We start from the raw sequence: 19,098 nt of genomic DNA, 5'->3' as shown, positions 1-19,098 counted from the left end.
ATGAACACAACAGGGAACTCATTTACACAACAGGGAACACATGAACACAACAGGGAACTCATTTACACAACAGGGAACACCTTTATACAATAGGGAACACATTTACACAGCAGGGAACGTATTTACATAACAGGGAACAGCTTTACACAACAGGGAACATCTTAACACAACAGGGAACACATCTACACAACAGGGAACATATTTACACAACAGGGAACACATCTACACAACAGGGGACACGTTTACATAACAGGGAACATCTTTAGAAAACAGGGGACACGTTTACACAACAGGGAACAACTTTACGCAACAGGGAACATCTTTTCACAACACGAAGCACCATCATACCATTCTCACCCTTCCTCAAAGTCTCCTTAACCCTGCCTGTCTCTCTCTCCCTCTGTCTCTCCCGCAGTCTCCGACTTTCCCTCAGTCTCTTCCTCGTGTTACTCAGTTTGTTTGTCTGTCTCTCTCTGGTTTCCTCAGTGTTATCGCTTTCAATACAGTCTGGAGGCTGAAATTTGTCTCGCTAACACTTAGCACTGACAGGCAGCTGGAGATGACTTGCACCCAGTAGCAGAGTGGCGCAGCGGAAGCGTGCTGGGCCCATAACCCAGAGGTCGATGGATCGAAACCATCCTCTGCTATTTGCATTCTGATTTACGCCAACAAGAAAGATCTGTTGCTGCCCACGATCACATCGCACTTATTTTTATTACACTTTACTTACATCAACTGCCTACCTGCAATAAACACAAAAACCTGCGACACAATTTTCAAAGCATTTTATTCGCACCAACATAAGCTGCAACTGCTGCAAACAGGCAGCAGCCTCGACTTTCCCCTTTCAACACATTCCTGCAGCGCCGCCTCTCCACCACCAGATGGTGCTCTTGGCCACAGTAAAACACCTCACATGGTCACAGTGAGGAGACAGACAGTGACACAGAACAGCTTCACACAACAGGGAACATCTTTACACTACAGGGAACACATCTACACAACAGGGAACATCTTTACACAACAGGGAACACCTTTACACAACAGGGAACATCTTTACACTACAGGGAACACATCTACACAACAGGGAACATCTTTACACAACAGGGAACACCTTTACACAACAGGGAACATCTTTACACAACAGGGAACATCTTTACACAACAGGGAACACCTTTACACTACAGGGAACACATCTACACAACAGGGAACATCTTTACACAACAGGGAACACCTTTACACTACAGGGAACACATCTACACAACAGGGAACACATCTACACAACAGGGAACACATCTACACAACAGGGAACATCTTTACACAACAGGGAACACCTTTACACAACAGGGAACACATTTACACAACAGGGAACAACTTTACACAACAGGGAACACATCTACACAACAGGGAACATCTTTACACAACAGGGAACACCTTTACACAACAGGGAACACATCTACACAACAGGGAACATCTTTACACAACAGGGAACACCTTTACACAACAGGGAACACATCTACACAACAGGGAACACCTTTACACAACAGGGAACACATCTACACAACAGGGAACATCTTTACACAACAGGGAACACCTTTACACAACAGGGAACACCTTTACACAACAGGGAACACATCTACACAACAGGGAACATCTTTACACAACAGGGAACACCTTTACACAACAGGGAACACATCTACACAACAGGGAACAGCTTCACACAACAGGGAACACCTTTACACAACAGGGAACATCTTTATACAACAGGGAACACCTTTACACTACAGGGAACACATCTACACAACAGGGAACATCTTTACACAACAGGGAACACATTTACACCACAGGGAACACATCTACACAACAGGGATCACCTTTACACAACAGGGAACACATGAACACAACAGGGAACACATGAACACAACAGGGAACTCATTTACACAACAGGGAACACCTTTATACAATAGGGAACACATTTACACAGCAGGGAACGTATTTACATAACAGGGAACAGCTTTACACAACAGGGAACACCTTTACACAACAGGGAAGACATTTACACAATAGAGAACACATCTACACAACAGGGAACACCTTAACACAACAGGGAACACATCTACACAACAGGGAACATATTTACACAACAGGGAACACATCTACACAACAGGGGACACGTTTACATAACAGGGAACATCTTTAGAAAACAGGGGACACGTTTACACAACAGGGAACAACTTTACCCAACAGGGAACATCTTTTCACAACACGAAGCACCATCATACCATTCTCACCCTTCCTCAAAGTCTCCTTAACCCTGCCTGTCTCTCTCTCCCTCTGTCTCTCCCGCAGTCTCCGACTTTCCCTCAGTCTCTTCCTCGTGTTACTCAGTTTGTTTGTCTGTCTCTCTCTGGTTTCCTCAGTGTCATCGCTTTCAATACAGTCTGGAGGCTGAAATTTGTCTCCCAACACTTAGCACTGACAGGTAGCTGGAGTCGTCTTGTACCCTGTAGCAGAGTGGCGCAGCGGAAGCGTGCTGGGCCCATAACCCAGAGGTCGATGGATCGAAACCATCCTCTGCTATTTACATTCTGATTTACACCAACAAGAAAGATCTGTTGCTGCCCACGATCACATCGCACTTATTTTTATTACACTTTACTTACATCAACTGCCTACCTGCAGTAAACACAAAACCTGCGACACAATTTTCAAATCATTTTATTCGCACCAACATAAGCTGCAACTGCTGCAAACAGGCAGCAGCCTCGACTTTCCCCTTTCAACACATTCCTGCAGCACCGCCTCTCCACCACCAGATGGTGCTCTTGGCCACAGTGAAACCCAGGCACAAGGTCACGGTGAGGAGACGGACAGTGACACAGAACACCTTTACACAACAGGGAACACCTTTACACAACAGGGAACACCTTTATACAACAGGGAACACCTTTACACAACAGGGAACACATCTACACAACAGGGAACATCTTTACACAACAGGGAACACCTTTACACAACAGGGAACACATTTCAAAAACAGGGAACGCATTTACACAACAGGGAACACCTTCACACAGCAGGGAACACATTTACACAACAGGGAACACCTTTACACAATAGGGAACACATTTACACAAAAGGGAACATCTTTATACAACAGGGAACATCTTTACACAAAAGGGAACACCTTTACACAGCAGGGAACATCTTTATACAACAGGGAACATCTTTACACAAAAGGGAACACCTTTACACAGCAGGGAACATCTTTATACAACAGGGAACATCTTTATACAACAGGGAACACTTTTACACAGCAGGGAACACCTTTTCACAGCAGGGAACATCTTTACACAACAGGGAACTTCTTTACACAACAGGGAACACCTTTACACAAAAGGGAACACCTTTACACAGCAGGGAACACATCTACACAACAGGGAACACATTTACACAACAGGGAACACATCTACACAACAGGGAACATCTCTACACAACAGGAAACACCTATATACAACAGGGAACACATTCACACATGAGGGAACACCTTTACACAGCAGGGAACACTTCTACACAACAGGGAACATCATTGCACAGCAGGAAACATCTTTACACAGCAGGGAACACATTTAAACAACAGGAAACGCATCTACACAACAGGGAGCACCCTTACACAGCAGGGAACACATTTACACAACAGGGAACAGCTTTACATAACAGGGAACGCATCTACATAACAGGGAACACTTTTACACAGCAGGGAACACAATTACACAACAGGGAACACCTTTTCACAGCAGGGAACATCTTTACACAACAGGGAACTTCTTTACACAACAGGGAACACCTTTACACAAAAGGGAACACCTTTACACAGCAGGGAACACATTTACACAACAGGAAACGCATCTACACAACAGGGAACACCTTTACACAGCAGGGAACATCTTTACACAACAGGGAACACCTTTACACAGCAGGGAACATCTTTACACAGCAGGGAACACATCTACACAACAGGGAACATCTTTACACAGCAGAGAATATCTTTACACAGCAGGGAACACATATACACAACAGGAAACGCATCTACACAACAGGGAACACCTTTAAACAGCAGGGAACACCTTTACACAACAGGGAACATGTTTAAACAACAGGGAACACCTTTGTACAACACGGAACACCTTTATGCAACAGTGAACAGCTTTACACAACAGGGAACATCTTTGCACAACAGGGATCACCTTTACACAACAGGGAACACATGAACACAACAGGGAACACATGAACAGAACAGGGAACACATCTACACAACAGGGAACATATTTACACAACAGGGAACACATCTACACAACAGGGGACACGTTTACATAACAGGGAACATCTTTAGAAAACAGGGGACACCTTTGAACAACAGGGAACACCTTTACACAACAGGGAACATGTTTAAACAACAGGGAACACCTTTGTACAACACGGAACACCTTTATGCAACAGTGAACAGCTTTACACAACAGGGAACATCTTTGCACAACAGGGATCACCTTTACACAACAGGGAACACATGAACACAACAGGGAACACATGAACACAACAGGAAACACATCTACACAACAGGGAACACATGAACACAACAGGGAACACATCTACACAACAGGGAACACATATACACAACAGGAAACGCATCTACACAACAGGGAACAACTTTAAACAGCAGGGAACACATTTACACAACAGGGAACACCTTTGAACAACAGGGAACATCTTTACACAACAGGTAACACCTTTACACAACCGAGAACACATCTACACAACATGGAACAGCTTTACACAGCAGGGAACACATTTACTCAACAGGGAACACATTTACACAACAGGGAACACATCTACACAACAGGGAACACATCTACACAACAGGAAACACCTATATACAACAGGGAACACATTCACACATCAGGGAACACCTTTACACAGCAGGGAACACTTCTACACAACAGGGAACATCATTGCACAGCAGGAAACATCTTTACACAGCAGGGAACACATTTAAACAACAGTAAACGCATGTACACAACAGGGAACACCCTTACACAGCAGGGAACACATTTACACAACAGGGAACACCTTTACATAACAGGGAACGCATCTACACGACAGGGAACACCTTTATGCAGCAGGGAACACCTTTACACAGCAGGGAACGCATCTACACAACAGGGAACACCTTTACACAGCAGGGAACACATTTACACAGCAGGGAACACATTATAACAACAGGGAACACATTTACACAACAGGGAAAATCTTTACACAACAGGGAGAATCCTTAAACAATACGGAACACATTTCCACAACAGGGAACACCTTTACACAACAGGGAACACATTTGCACAACAGGGAACACTTTTGCACAATAGGGAACACATTTACACAACAGGGAACACCTTTGTGCCTCTCTATGGTTTCCTCAGTGTTATCGCTTTCAATACAATCTGGAGGCTGAAATTTGTCTCGCTAACACTTAGCACTGACAGGCATCTGGCGGTAACTGTCACCCACAGCAGAGTGGCGCAGTGGAAGCGTGATCGGCCCATTACCCAGAGATCAATGAATCAAAACCATCTTCTGCTATTTACATTTTGATTTACACCAACGAGAAATATCTGTTGCAGCGCACTTATTTTTTTTATCACACTTTATATTTTACTTACATCAAGTTTACATAACAGAGAACATCTTTACACTACTGGAAACATATTTGCACACGAGGGAACGCCTTTACACAACAGAAAATATATTTACACAACAGAACAGCTTTACACAACAGAGAAAATCTTTACACAACAGAGAATATATTTACTCAACAGAGAAGATCTTTGCACAATTGGGAACTTCTTTACACAACAGGGAACACATTTACACAACAGGGAACACCTTTACACAACAGGGAACACATGTACACAACAGGGAACACATTTCCACAACAGGGAGAAATTTTTCGCAACAGGGAACACAGTTATACAATAGGTAACATCTTTATACAACAGGAAACATCTTTACACAATAAGGAACATATTTATACAACAGGGAACACCTTTACGCAACAGGGAACACCTTTACACAACAGGGAACATCTTTACATAACAGGGAACACATTTACACAACAGGGAACACATTTATACAACAGGGAACACCTTTACACAACAGGGAACACATGTACACAACAGGGAACACATTTCCACAACAGGGAGAAATTTTTTGCAACAGGGAACACAGTTATACAATAGGTAACATCTTTATACAACAGGAAACATCTTTACACAACAAGGAACATATTTATACAACAGGGAACATCTTTACACAACATGGAACACGTTTGCACAACAGGGAACATGTTTAAACAACAGGGAACACCTTTGTACAACAGGGAACACCTTTACGCAACAGGGAACAACTTTACACAACAGGGAACACCTTTACACAACAGGGAACACCTTTACACAACAGCGAACATGTTTAAACAACAGGGAACACCTTTGTACAACAGGGAACACCTTTACGCAACAGGGAACAACTTTACACAACAGGGAACACCTTTACACAACAGGGAACATCTTTACACAACAGGGCACACCTTTGCATAATAGGGAACACATTTACACAACAGAAAACATCTTCATACCAGTCCCTCCCTTCCTCTCAGTCTCTCTTTCCCTGTCTGTCTATCTCTCCCTCGGTCTCTCTCGCAGTCTCTGTCTTTCGCTCGTGTTACTCAGTCTGTTTGTCTGTCTCTCTCTGGTATCCTCAGTGTCTTTCTCTAGCCCTCCCTTTGTGTGTCCTGAAAGCCTCTTGCTGGTTTTCTGTGTGTGTGTCCCATTGTGGGTGGTGTAATACTGAGTGTCCTTGTGTAGCCAGGGTGAGCTTCCCAACACGTGTGTTGCTGTGTCCGGGATTCTGGGCTATTTGAGGGCAATGCTATCGCTTTCAATACAGTCTGGAGGCTGAAATAACACAGCACTGACAGGCAGCTGTATTATGGATGGACAATCATGGAGGATTAAAGTTTATTTAACTACCATTTTTAATATTGCTTCTGACTGAGAACCCATTTATTAGTTGATGAAAGTATTCTGTCAATTGTAATTAAGATTTTTATTTGTTATAAAATGCTGTTGCAAGGTCTCCCATAAATCAGTTCTGACCTGCAAGGGGTTAAAAATATCTCGGTTGCGATGGCCGGGAATCGAACCCGGGTCAACTGCTTGGAAGGCAGCTATGCTCACCACTATACCACCATCGCTCACATAAGCTGCATCTTATATTTACAGACTAACCACTTCTTTCGGATCTTCAGCGGGACAAATACGATATTTTGAATTCATTTTAATCAGAGCGTAAGCACGATGCTGAGGCACTTTCCCTACAATTAACAATGGCCACTGTGAATAGTTATCTTGCTTAGACTGAGCCCTCACCCCATTTATTATTTTAAAGTCCTTTATGACTTAAAACAATAATCCACAAAAATGAATTGAAGATCAATTTTAAGGGAGAAACATAGAATATAGGAGCAGGAGTAGGCCATTCGGCCCCTCGAGCCTGCTCCACCATTTAATGAGATCATGGCTGATCATCCAAATTCAGTACCCTGTCCCTGCTCCTATCTTCTATGTTTCTATGATATTCATTCAGGCCGTTACACAACAGGGAACATCATTATACAACAGGGAACACCTTTACACAACAGGGAACACATCTACACAACAGGGAACATCGTTACATAACAGGGAACACATTTACACATCAGGGAACACCTTTACACAACAGGGAACACCTTTACACAACAGGGAACACATTTACACATCAGGGAACACCTTTACACAACAGGGAACACATTTATACAACAGGGAACACCTTTACACAACAGGGAACACATGTACACAACAGGGAACACATTTCCACAACAGGGAGCAATTTTTCGCAACAGGGAACACAGTTACACAATAGGTAACATCTTTATACAACAGGAAACATCTTTACACAAAAAGGAACATATTTATACAACAGGGAACACCTTTACGCAACAGGGAACACCTTTACACAACAGGGAACATCTTTACATAAAAGGGAACACATTTACACGACAGGGAACACATTTATACAACAGGGAACACCTTTACACAACAGGGAACACATGTACACAACAGGGAACACATTTCCACAACAGGGAGAAATTTTTCGCAACAGGGAACACAGTTATACAATAGGTAACATCTTTATACAACAGGAAACATCTTTACACAACAAGGAACATATTTATACAACAGGGAACATCTTTACACAACATGGAACACGTTTACACAACAGGGAACATGTTTAAACAACAGGGAACACCTTTGTACAACAGGGAACACCTTTACGCAACAGGGAACAACTTTACGCAACAGGGAACACCTTTACACAACAGGGAACACCTTTACACAACAGCGAACATGTTTAAACAACAGGGAACACCTTTGTACAACAGGGAACACCTTTACGCAACAGGGAACAACTTTACACAACAGGGCACACCTTTGCATAATAGGGAACACATTTACACAATAGGGAACACATTTACACAACAGAAAACATCTTCATACCAGTCCCTCCCTTCCTCTCAGTCTCTCTTTCCCTGTCTGTCTAGCTCTCCCTCTGTCTCTCCCTCAGTCTCTGGCTCGTGTTACTCAGTCTGTTTGTCTGTCTCTCTCTGGTATCCTCAGTGTCTTTCTCTAGCCCTCCCTTTGTGTGTCCTGAAAGCCTCTTGCTGGTTTTCTGTGTGTCATTGTGTGTGTGTCCCATTGTGGGTGGTGTAATACTGAGTGTCCTTGTGTAGCCAGGGTGAGCTTCCCAACACGTGTGTTGCTGTGTCCGGGATTCTGGGCTATTTGAGGGCAATGCTATCGCTTTCAATACAGTCTGGAGGCTGAAATAACACAGCACTGACAGGCAGCTGTATTATGGATGGACAATCATGGAGGATTAAAGTTTATTTAACTACCATTTTTAATATTGCTTCTGACTGAGAACCCATTTATTAGTTGATGAAAGTATTCTGTCAATTGTAATTAAGATTTTTATTTGTTATAAAATCCTGTTGTAAGGTCTCCCATAAATCAGTTCTGACCTGCAAGGGGTTAAAAATATCTCGGTTGCAATGGCCGGGAATTGAACCCGGGTCAACTGCTTGGAAGGCAGCTATGCTCACCACTATACCACCATCGCTCACATAAGCTGCATCTTATATTTACAGACTAACCACTTCTTTCGGATCTTCAGCGGGACAAATACGATATTTTGAATTCATTTTAATCAGAGCGTAAGCACGATGCTGAGGCACTTTCCCTACAATTAACAATGGCCACTGTGAATAGTTATCTTGCTTAGACTGAGCCCTCACCCCATTTATTATTTTAAAGTCCTTTATGACTTAAAACAATAATCCACAAAAATGAATTGAAGATCAATTTTAAGGGAGAAACATAGAATATAGGAGCAGGAGTAGGCCATTCGGCCCCTCGAGCCTGCTCCACCATTTAATGAGATCATGGCTGATCATCCAAATTCAGTACCCTGTCCCTGCTCCTATCTTCTATGTTTCTATGATATTCATTCAGGCCGTTACACAACAGGGAACATCATTATACAACAGGGAACACCTTTACACAACAGGGAACACATCTACACAACAGGGAACATCGTTACATAACAGGGAACACATTTACACATCAGGGAACACCTTTACACAACAGGGAACACCTTTACACAACAGGGAACACATTTACACATCAGGGAACACCTTTACACAACAGGGAACACATTTATACAACAGGGAACACCTTTACACAACAGGGAACACATGTACACAACAGGGAACACATTTCCACAACAGGGAGCAATTTTTCGCAACAAGGAACACAGTTACACAATAGGTAACATCTTTATACAACAGGAAACATCTTTACACAATAAGGAATATATTTATACAACAGGGAACACCTTTACGCAACAGGGAACACCTTTACACAACAGGGAACATCTTTACATAAAAGGGAACACATTTACACGACAGGGAACACATTTATACAACAGGGAACACCTTTACACAACAGGGAACACATGTACACAACAGGGAACACATTTCCACAACAGGGAGAAATTTTTCGCAACAGGGAACACAGTTATACAATAGGTAACATCTTTATACAACAGGAAACATCTTTACACAACAAGGAACATATTTATACAACAGGGAACATCTTTACACAACATGGAACACGTTTACACAACAGGGAACATGTTTAAACAACAGGGATCACCTTTGTACAACAGGGAACACCTTTACGCAACAGGGAACAACTTTACGCAACAGGGAACACCTTTACACAACAGGGAACACCTTTACACAACAGCGAACATGTTTAAACAACAGGGAACACCTTTGTACAACAGGGAACACCTTTACGCAACAGGGAACAACTTTACACAACAGGGAACACCTTTACACAACAGGGAACATCTTTACACAACAGGGCACACCTTTGCATAATAGGGAACACATTTACACAACAGAAAACATCTTCATACCAGTCCCTCCCTTCCTCTCAGTCTCTCTTTCCCTGTCTGTCTAGCTCTCCCTCTGTCTCTCTCGCAGTCTCTGTCTTTCCCTCAGTCTCTGGCTCGTGTTACTCAGTCTGTTTGTCTGTCTCTCTCTGGTATCCTCAGTGTCTTTCTCTAGCCCTCCCTTTGTGTGTCCTGAAAGCCTCTTGCTGGTTTTCTGTGTGTCATTGTGTGTGTGTCCCATTGTGGGTGGTGTAATACTGAGTGTCCTTGTGTAGCCAGGGTGAGCTTCCCAACACGTGTGTTGCTGTGTCCGGGATTCTGGGCTATTTGAGGGCAATGCTATCGCTTTCAATACAGTCTGGAGGCTGAAATAACACAGCACTGACAGGCAGCTGTATTATGGATGGACAATCATGGAGGATTAAAGTTTATTTAACTACCATTTTTAATATTGCTTCTGACTGAGAACCCATTTATTAGTTGATGAAAGTATTCTGTCAATTGTAATTAAGATTTTTATTTGTTATAAAATCCTGTTGTAAGGTCTCCCATAAATCAGTTCTGACCTGCAAGGGGTTAAAAATATCTCGGTTGCGATGGCCGGGAATCGAACCCGGGTCAACTGCTTGGAAGGCAGCTATGCTCACCACTATACCACCATCGCTCACATAAGCTGCATCTTATATTTACAGACTAACCACTTCTTTCGGATCTTCAGCGGGACAAATACGATATTTTGAATTCATTTTAATCAGAGCGTAAGCACGATGCTGAGGCACTTTCCCTACAATTAACAATGGCCACTGTGAATAGTTATCTTGCTTAGACTGAGCCCTCACCCCATTTATTATTTTAAAGTCCTTTATGACTTAAAACAATAATCCACAAAAATGAATTGAAGATCAATTTTAAGGGAGAAACATAGAATATAGGAGCAGGAGTAGGCCATTCGGCCCCTCGAGCCTGCTCCACCATTTAATGAGATCATGGCTGATCATCCAAATTCAGTACCCTGTCCCTGCTCCTATCTTCTATGTTTCTATGATATTCATTCAGGCCGTTACACAACAGGGAACATCATTATACAACAGGGAACACCTTTACACAACAGGGAACACATCTACACAACAGGGAACATCGTTACATAACAGGGAACACATTTACACATCAGGGAACACCTTTACACAACAGGGAACACCTTTACACAACAGGGAACACATTTACACATCAGGGAACACCTTTACACAACAGGGAACACATTTATACAACAGGGAACACCTTTACACAGCAGGGAACACATGTACACAACAGGGAACACATTTCCACAACAGGGAGCAATTTTTCGCAACAGGGAACACAGTTACACAATAGGTAACATCTTTATACAACAGGAAACATCTTTACACAACAAGGAACATATTTATACAACAGGGAACACCTTTACGCAACAGGGAACACCTTTACACAACAGGGAACATCTTTACATGAAAGGGAACACATTTACACGACAGGGAACACATTTATACAACAGGGAACACCTTTACACAACAGGGAACACATGTACACAACAGGGAACACATTTCCACAACAGGGAGAAATTTTTCGCAACAGGGAACACAGTTATACAATAGGTAACATCTTTATACAACAGGAAACATCTTTACACAACAAGGAACATATTTATACAACAGGGAACATCTTTACACAACATGGAACACGTTTACACAACAGGGAACATGTTTAAACAACAGGGAACACCTTTGTACAACAGGGAACACCTTTACGCAACAGGGAACAACTTTACGCAACAGGGAACACCTTTACACAACAGCGAACATGTTTAAACAACAGGGAACACCTTTGTACAACAGGGAACACCTTTACGCAACAGGGAACAACTTTACACAACAGGGCACACCTTTGCATAATAGGGAACACATTTACACAACAGAAAACATCTTCATACCAGTCCCTCCCTTCCTCTCAGTCTCTCTTTCCCTGTCTGTCTAGCTCTCCCTCTGTCTCTCTCGCAGTCTCTGTCTTTCCCTCAGTCTCTGGCTCGTGTTACTCAGTCTGTTTGTCTGTCTCTCTCTGGTATCCTCAGTGTCTTTCTCTAGCCCTCCCTTTGTGTGTCCTGAAAGCCTCTTGCTGGTTTTCTGTGTGTCATTGTGTGTGTGTCCCATTGTGGGTGGTGTAATACTGAGTGTCCTTGTGTAGCCAGGGTGAGCTTCCCAACACGTGTGTTGCTGTGTCCGGGATTCTGGGCTATTTGAGGGCAATGCTATCGCTTTCAATACAGTCTGGAGGCTGAAATAACACAGCACTGACAGGCAGCTGTATTATGGATGGACAATCATGGAGGATTAAAGTTTATTTAACTACCATTTTTAATATTGCTTCTGACTGAGAACCCATTTATTAGTTGATGAAAGTATTCTGTCAATTGTAATTAAGATTTTTATTTGTTATAAAATCCTGTTGTAAGGTCTCCCATAAATCAGTTCTGACCTGCAAGGGGTTAAAAATATCTCGGTTGCGATGGCCGGGAATCGAACCCGGGTCAACTGCTTGGAAGGCAGCTATGCTCACCACTATACCACCATCGCTCACATAAGCTGCATCTTATATTTACAGACTAAGCACTTCTTTCGGATCTTCAGCGGGACAAATACGATATTTTGAATTCATTTTAATCAGAGCATAAGCACGATGCTGAGGCACTTTCCCTACAATTAACAATGGCCACTGTGAATAGTTATCTTGCTTAGACTGAGCCCTCACCCCATTTATTATTTTAAAGTCCTTTATGACTTAAAACAATAATCCACAAAAATGAATTGAAGATCAATTTTAAGGGAGAAACATAGAATATAGGAGCAGGAGTAGGCCATTCGGCCCCTCGAGCCTGCTCCACCATTTAATGAGATCATGGCTGATCATCCAAATTCAGTACCCTGTCCCTGCTCCTATCTTCTATGTTTCTATGATATTCATTCAGGCCGTTACACAACAGGGAACACCATTATACAACAGGGAACACCTTTACACAACAGGGAACACATCTACACAACAGGGAACATCGTTACATAACAGGGAACACATTTACACATCAGGGAACACCTTTACACAACAGGGAACACCTTTACACAACAGGGAACACATTTACACATCAGGGAACACCTTTACACAACAGGGAACACATTTATACAACAGGGAACACCTTTACACAGCAGGGAACACATGTACACAACAGGGAACACATTTCCACAACAGGGAGCAATTTTTCGCAACAGGGAACACAGTTACACAATAGGTAACATCTTTATACAACAGGAAACATCTTTACACAAGAAGGAACATATTTATACAACAGGGAACACCTTTACGCAACAGGGAACACCTTTACACAACAGGGAACATCTTTACATAAAAGGGAACACATTTACACGACAGGGAACACATTTATACAACAGGGAACACCTTTACACAACAGGGAACACATGTACACAACAGGGAACACATTTCCACAACAGGGAGAAATTTTTCGCAACAGGGAACACAGTTATACAATAGGTAACATCTTTATACAACAGGAAACATCTTTACACAACAAGGAACATATTTATACAACAGGGAACATCTTTACACAACATGGAACACGTTTACACAACAGGGAACATGTTTAAACAACAGGGAACACCTTTGTACAACAGGGAACACCTTTACGCAACAGGGAACAACTTTACGCAACAGGGAACACCTTTACACAACAGGGAACACCTTTACACAACAGGGAACACATGTACACAACAGGGAACACATTTCCACAACAGGGAGCAATTTTTCGCAACAGGGAACACAGTTACACAATAGGTAACATCTTTATACAACAGGAAACATCTTTACACAATAAGGAATATATTTATACAACAGGGAACACCTTTACGCAACAGGGAACACCTTTACACAACAGGGAACATCTTTACATAAAAGGGAACACATTTACACGACAGGGAACACATTTATACAACAGGGAACACCTTTACACAACAGGGAACACATGTACACAACAGGGAACACATTTCCACAACAGGGAACACAGTTATACAATAGGTAACATCTTTATACAACAGGAAACATCTTTACACAACAAGGAACATAGTTATACAACAGGGAACATCTTTACACAACATGGAACACGTTTACACAACAGGGAACATGTTTAAACAACAGGGAACACCTTTGTACAACAGGGAACACCTTTACGCAACAGGGAACAACTTTACGCAACAGGGAACACCTTTACACAACAGGGAACACCTTTACACAACAGCGAACATGTTTAAACAACAGGGAACACCTTTGTACAACAGGGAACACCTTTACGCAACAGGGAACAACTTTACACAACAGGGAACACCTTTACACAACAGGGAACATCTTTACACAACAGGGCACACCTTTGCATAATAGGGAACACATTTACACAACAGAAAACATCTTCATACCAGTCCCTCCCTTCCTCTCAGTCTCTCTTTCCCTGTCTGTCTAGCTCTCCCTCTGCCTCTCTCGCAGTCTCTGTCTTTCCCTCAGTCTCTGGCTCGTGTTACTCAGTCTGTTTGTCTGTCTCTCTCTGGTATCCTCAGTGTCTTTCTCTAGCCCTCCCTTTGTGTGTCCTGAAAGCCTCTTGCTGGTTTTCTGTGTGTCATTGTGTGTGTGTCCCATTGTGGGTGGTGTAATACTGAGTGTCCTTGTGTAGCCAGGGTGAGCTTCCCAACACGTGTGTTGCTGTGTCCGGGATTCTGGGCTATTTGAGGGCAATGCTATCGCTTTCAATACAGTCTGGAGGCTGAAATAACACAGCACTGACAGGCAGCTGTATTATGGATGGACAATCATGGAGGATTAAAGTTTATTTAACTACCATTTTTAATATTGCTTCTGACTGAGAACCCATTTATTAGTTGATGAAAGTATTCTGTCAATTGTAATTAAGATTTTTATTTGTTATAAAATCCTGTTGTAAGGTCTCCCATAAATCAGTTCTGACCTGCAAGGGGTTAAAAATATCTCGGTTGCGATGGCCGGGAATCGAACCCGGGTCAACTGCTTGGAAGGCAGCTATGCTCACCACTATACCACCATCGCTCACATAAGCTGCATCTTATATTTACAGACTAAGCACTTCTTTCGGATCTTCAGCGGGACAAATACGATATTTTGAATTCATTTTAATCAGAGCGTAAGCACGATGCTGAGGCACTTTCCCTACAATTAACAATGGCCACTGTGAATAGTTATCTTGCTTAGACTGAGCCCTCACCCCATTTATTATTTTAAAGTCCTTTATGACTTAAAACAATAATCCACAAAAATGAATTGAAGATCAATTTTAAGGGAGAAACATAGAATATAGGAGCAGGAGTAGGCCATTCGGCCCCTCGAGCCTGCTCCACCATTTAATGAGATCATGGCTGATCATCCAAATTCAGTACCCTGTCCCTGCTCCTATCTTCTATGTTTCTATGATATTCATTCAGGCCGTTACACAACAGGGAACATCATTATACAACAGGGAACACCTTTACACAACAGGGAACACATCTACACAACAGGGAACATCGTTACATAACAGGGAACACATTTACACATCAGGGAACACCTTTACACAACAGGGAACACCTTTACACAACAGGGAACACATTTACACATCAGGGAACACCTTTACACAACAAGGAACACATTTATACAACAGGGAACACCTTTACACAACAGGGAACACATGTACACAACAGGGAACACATTTCCACAACAGGGAGCAATTTTTCGCAACAGGGAACACAGTTACACAATAGGTAACATCTTTATACAACAGGAAACATCTTTACACAACAAGGAACATATTTATACAACAGGGAACACCTTTACGCAACAGGGAACACCTTTACACAACAGGGAACATCTTTACATAAAAGGGAACACATTTACACGACAGGGAACACATTTATACAACAGGGATCACCTTTACACAACAGGGAACACATGTACACAACAGGGAACACATTTCCACAACAGGGAGAAATTTTTCGCAACAGGGAACACAGTTATACAATAGGTAACATCTTTATACAACAGGAAACATCTTTACACAACAAGGAACATATTTATACAACAGGGAACATCTTTACACAACATGGAACACGTTTACACAACAGGGAACATGTTTAAACAACAGGGAACACCTTTGTACAACAGGGAACACCTTTACGCAACAGGGAACAACTTTACGCAACAGGGAACACCTTTACACAACAGGGAACACCTTTACACAACAGCGAACATGTTTAAACAACAGGGAACACCTTTGTACAACAGGGAACACCTTTACGCAACAGGGAACAACTTTACACAACAGGGCACACATTTGCATAATAGGGAACACATTTACACAACAGGGCACACCTTTGCATAATAGGGAACACATTTACACAACAGAAAACATCTTCATACCAGTCCCTCCCTTCCTCTCAGTCTCTCTTTCCCTGTCTGTCTAGCTCTCCCTCTGTCTCTGTCTTTCCCTCAGTCTCTGGCTCGTGTTACTCAGTCTGTTTGTCTGTCTCTCTCTGGTATCCTCAGTGTCTTTCTCTAGCCCTCCCTTTGTGTGTCCTGAAAGCCTCTTGCTGGTTTTCTGTGTGTCATTGTGTGTGTGTCCCATTGTGGGTGGTGTAATACTGAGTGTCCTTGTGTAGCCTGGGTGAGCTTCCCAACACGTGTGTTGCTGTGTCCGGGATTCTGGGCTATTTGAGGGCAATGCTATCGCTTTCAATACAGTCTGGAGGCTGAAATAACACAGCACTGACAGGCAGCTGTATTATGGATGGACAATCATGGAGGATTAAAGTTTATTTAACTACCATTTTTAATATTGCTTCTGACTGAGAACCCATTTATTAGTTGATGAAAGTATTCTGTCAATTGTAATTAAGATTTTTATTTGTTATAAAATCCTGTTGTAAGGTCTCCCATAAATCAGTTCTGACCTGCAAGGGGTTAAAAATATCTCGGTTGCGATGGCCGGGAATCGAACCCGGGTCAACTGCTTGGAAGGCAGCTATGCTCACCACTATACCACCATCGCTCACATAAGCTGCATCTTATATTTACAGACTAACCACTTCTTTCGGATCTTCAGCGGGACAAATACGATATTTTGAATTCATTTTAATCAGAGCGTAAGCACGATGCTGAGGCACTTTCCCTACAATTAACAATGGCCACTGTGAATAGTTATCTTGCTTAGACTGAGCCCTCACCCCATTTATTATTTTAAAGTCCTTTATGACTTAAAACAATAATCCACAAAAATGAATTGAAGATCAATTTTAAGGGAGAAACATAGAATATAGGAGCAGGAGTAGGCCATTCGGCCCCTCGAGCCTGCTCCACCATTTAATGAGATCATGGCTGATCATCCAAATTCAGTACCCTGTCCCTGCTCCTATCTTCTATGTTTCTATGATATTCATTCAGGCCGTTACACAACAGGGAACATCATTATACAACAGGGAACACCTTTACACAACAGGGAACACATCTACACAACAGGGAACATCGTTACATAACAGGGAACACATTTACACATCAGGGAACACCTTTACACAACAGGGAACACCTTTACACAACAGGGAACACATTTACACATCAGGGAACACCTTTACACAACAGGGAACACATTTATACAACAGGGAACACCTTTACACAACAGGGAACACATGTACACAACAGGGAACACATTTCCACAACAGGGAGCAATTTTTCGCAACAAGGAACACAGTTACACAATAGGTAACATCTTTATACAACAGGAAACATCTTTACACAATAAGGAATATATTTATACACCAGGGAACACCTTTACGCAACAGGGAACACCTTTACACAACAGGGAACATCTTTACATAAAAGGGAACACATTTACACGACAGGGAACACATTTATACAACAGGGAACACCTTTACACAACAGGGAACACATGTACACAACAGGGAACACATTTCCACAACAGGGAGAAATTTTTCGCAACAGGGAACACAGTTATACAATAGGTAACATCTTTATACAACAGGAAACATCTTTACACAACAAGGAACATATTTATACAACAGGGAACATCTTTACACAACATGGAACACGTTTACACAACAGGGAACATGTTTAAACAACAGGGAACACCTTTGTACAACAGGGAACACCTTTACGCAACAGGGAACAACTTTACGCAACAGGGAACACCTTTACACAACAGGGAACACCTTTACACAACAGCGAACATGTTTAAACAACAGGGAACACCTTTGTACAACAGGGAACACCTTTACGCAACAGGGAACAACTTTACACAACAGGGCACACCTTTGCATAATAGGGAACACATTTACACAACAGAAAACATCTTCATACCAGTCCCTCCCTTCCTCTCAGTCTCTCTTTCCC

At 42.3% G+C, this 19,098-nt stretch overlaps 6 non-coding genes across 6 annotated transcripts; all 6 read right to left on the bottom strand.

The window, feature by feature from the left end:
- Positions 1-7,231: 7,231 nt before the first annotated feature.
- trnag-ucc (transfer RNA glycine (anticodon UCC)) lies at positions 7,232-7,303 on the bottom strand. The gene has a single exon. It is a non-coding gene; the product is annotated as a tRNA-Gly (tRNA).
- A 1,892-nt stretch (positions 7,304-9,195) lies between these two features.
- On the bottom strand, positions 9,196-9,267 carry trnag-ucc (transfer RNA glycine (anticodon UCC)). The gene has a single exon. It is a non-coding gene; the product is annotated as a tRNA-Gly (tRNA).
- Positions 9,268-11,197: 1,930 nt separating this feature from the next.
- trnag-ucc (transfer RNA glycine (anticodon UCC)) lies at positions 11,198-11,269 on the bottom strand. The gene has a single exon. It is a non-coding gene; the product is annotated as a tRNA-Gly (tRNA).
- Positions 11,270-13,139: 1,870 nt separating this feature from the next.
- Positions 13,140-13,211, bottom strand: trnag-ucc (transfer RNA glycine (anticodon UCC)). The gene has a single exon. It is a non-coding gene; the product is annotated as a tRNA-Gly (tRNA).
- A 2,470-nt stretch (positions 13,212-15,681) lies between these two features.
- trnag-ucc (transfer RNA glycine (anticodon UCC)) lies at positions 15,682-15,753 on the bottom strand. Its single transcript has one exon. It is a non-coding gene; the product is annotated as a tRNA-Gly (tRNA).
- Positions 15,754-17,671: 1,918 nt separating this feature from the next.
- Positions 17,672-17,743, bottom strand: trnag-ucc (transfer RNA glycine (anticodon UCC)). The gene has a single exon. It is a non-coding gene; the product is annotated as a tRNA-Gly (tRNA).
- Positions 17,744-19,098: the final 1,355 nt, after the last annotated feature.

Source organism: Somniosus microcephalus, chromosome 29 (genome assembly GCF_052327205.1).
Source record: "Somniosus microcephalus isolate GS21.2 chromosome 29, FLI_Smic_1.0, whole genome shotgun sequence".
NCBI lineage: Eukaryota > Metazoa > Chordata > Chondrichthyes > Squaliformes > Somniosidae > Somniosus > Somniosus microcephalus.
The sequence above is the reverse complement of the archived record's forward strand: the minus strand, read 5'-3'. Positions and strand labels throughout refer to the sequence as shown.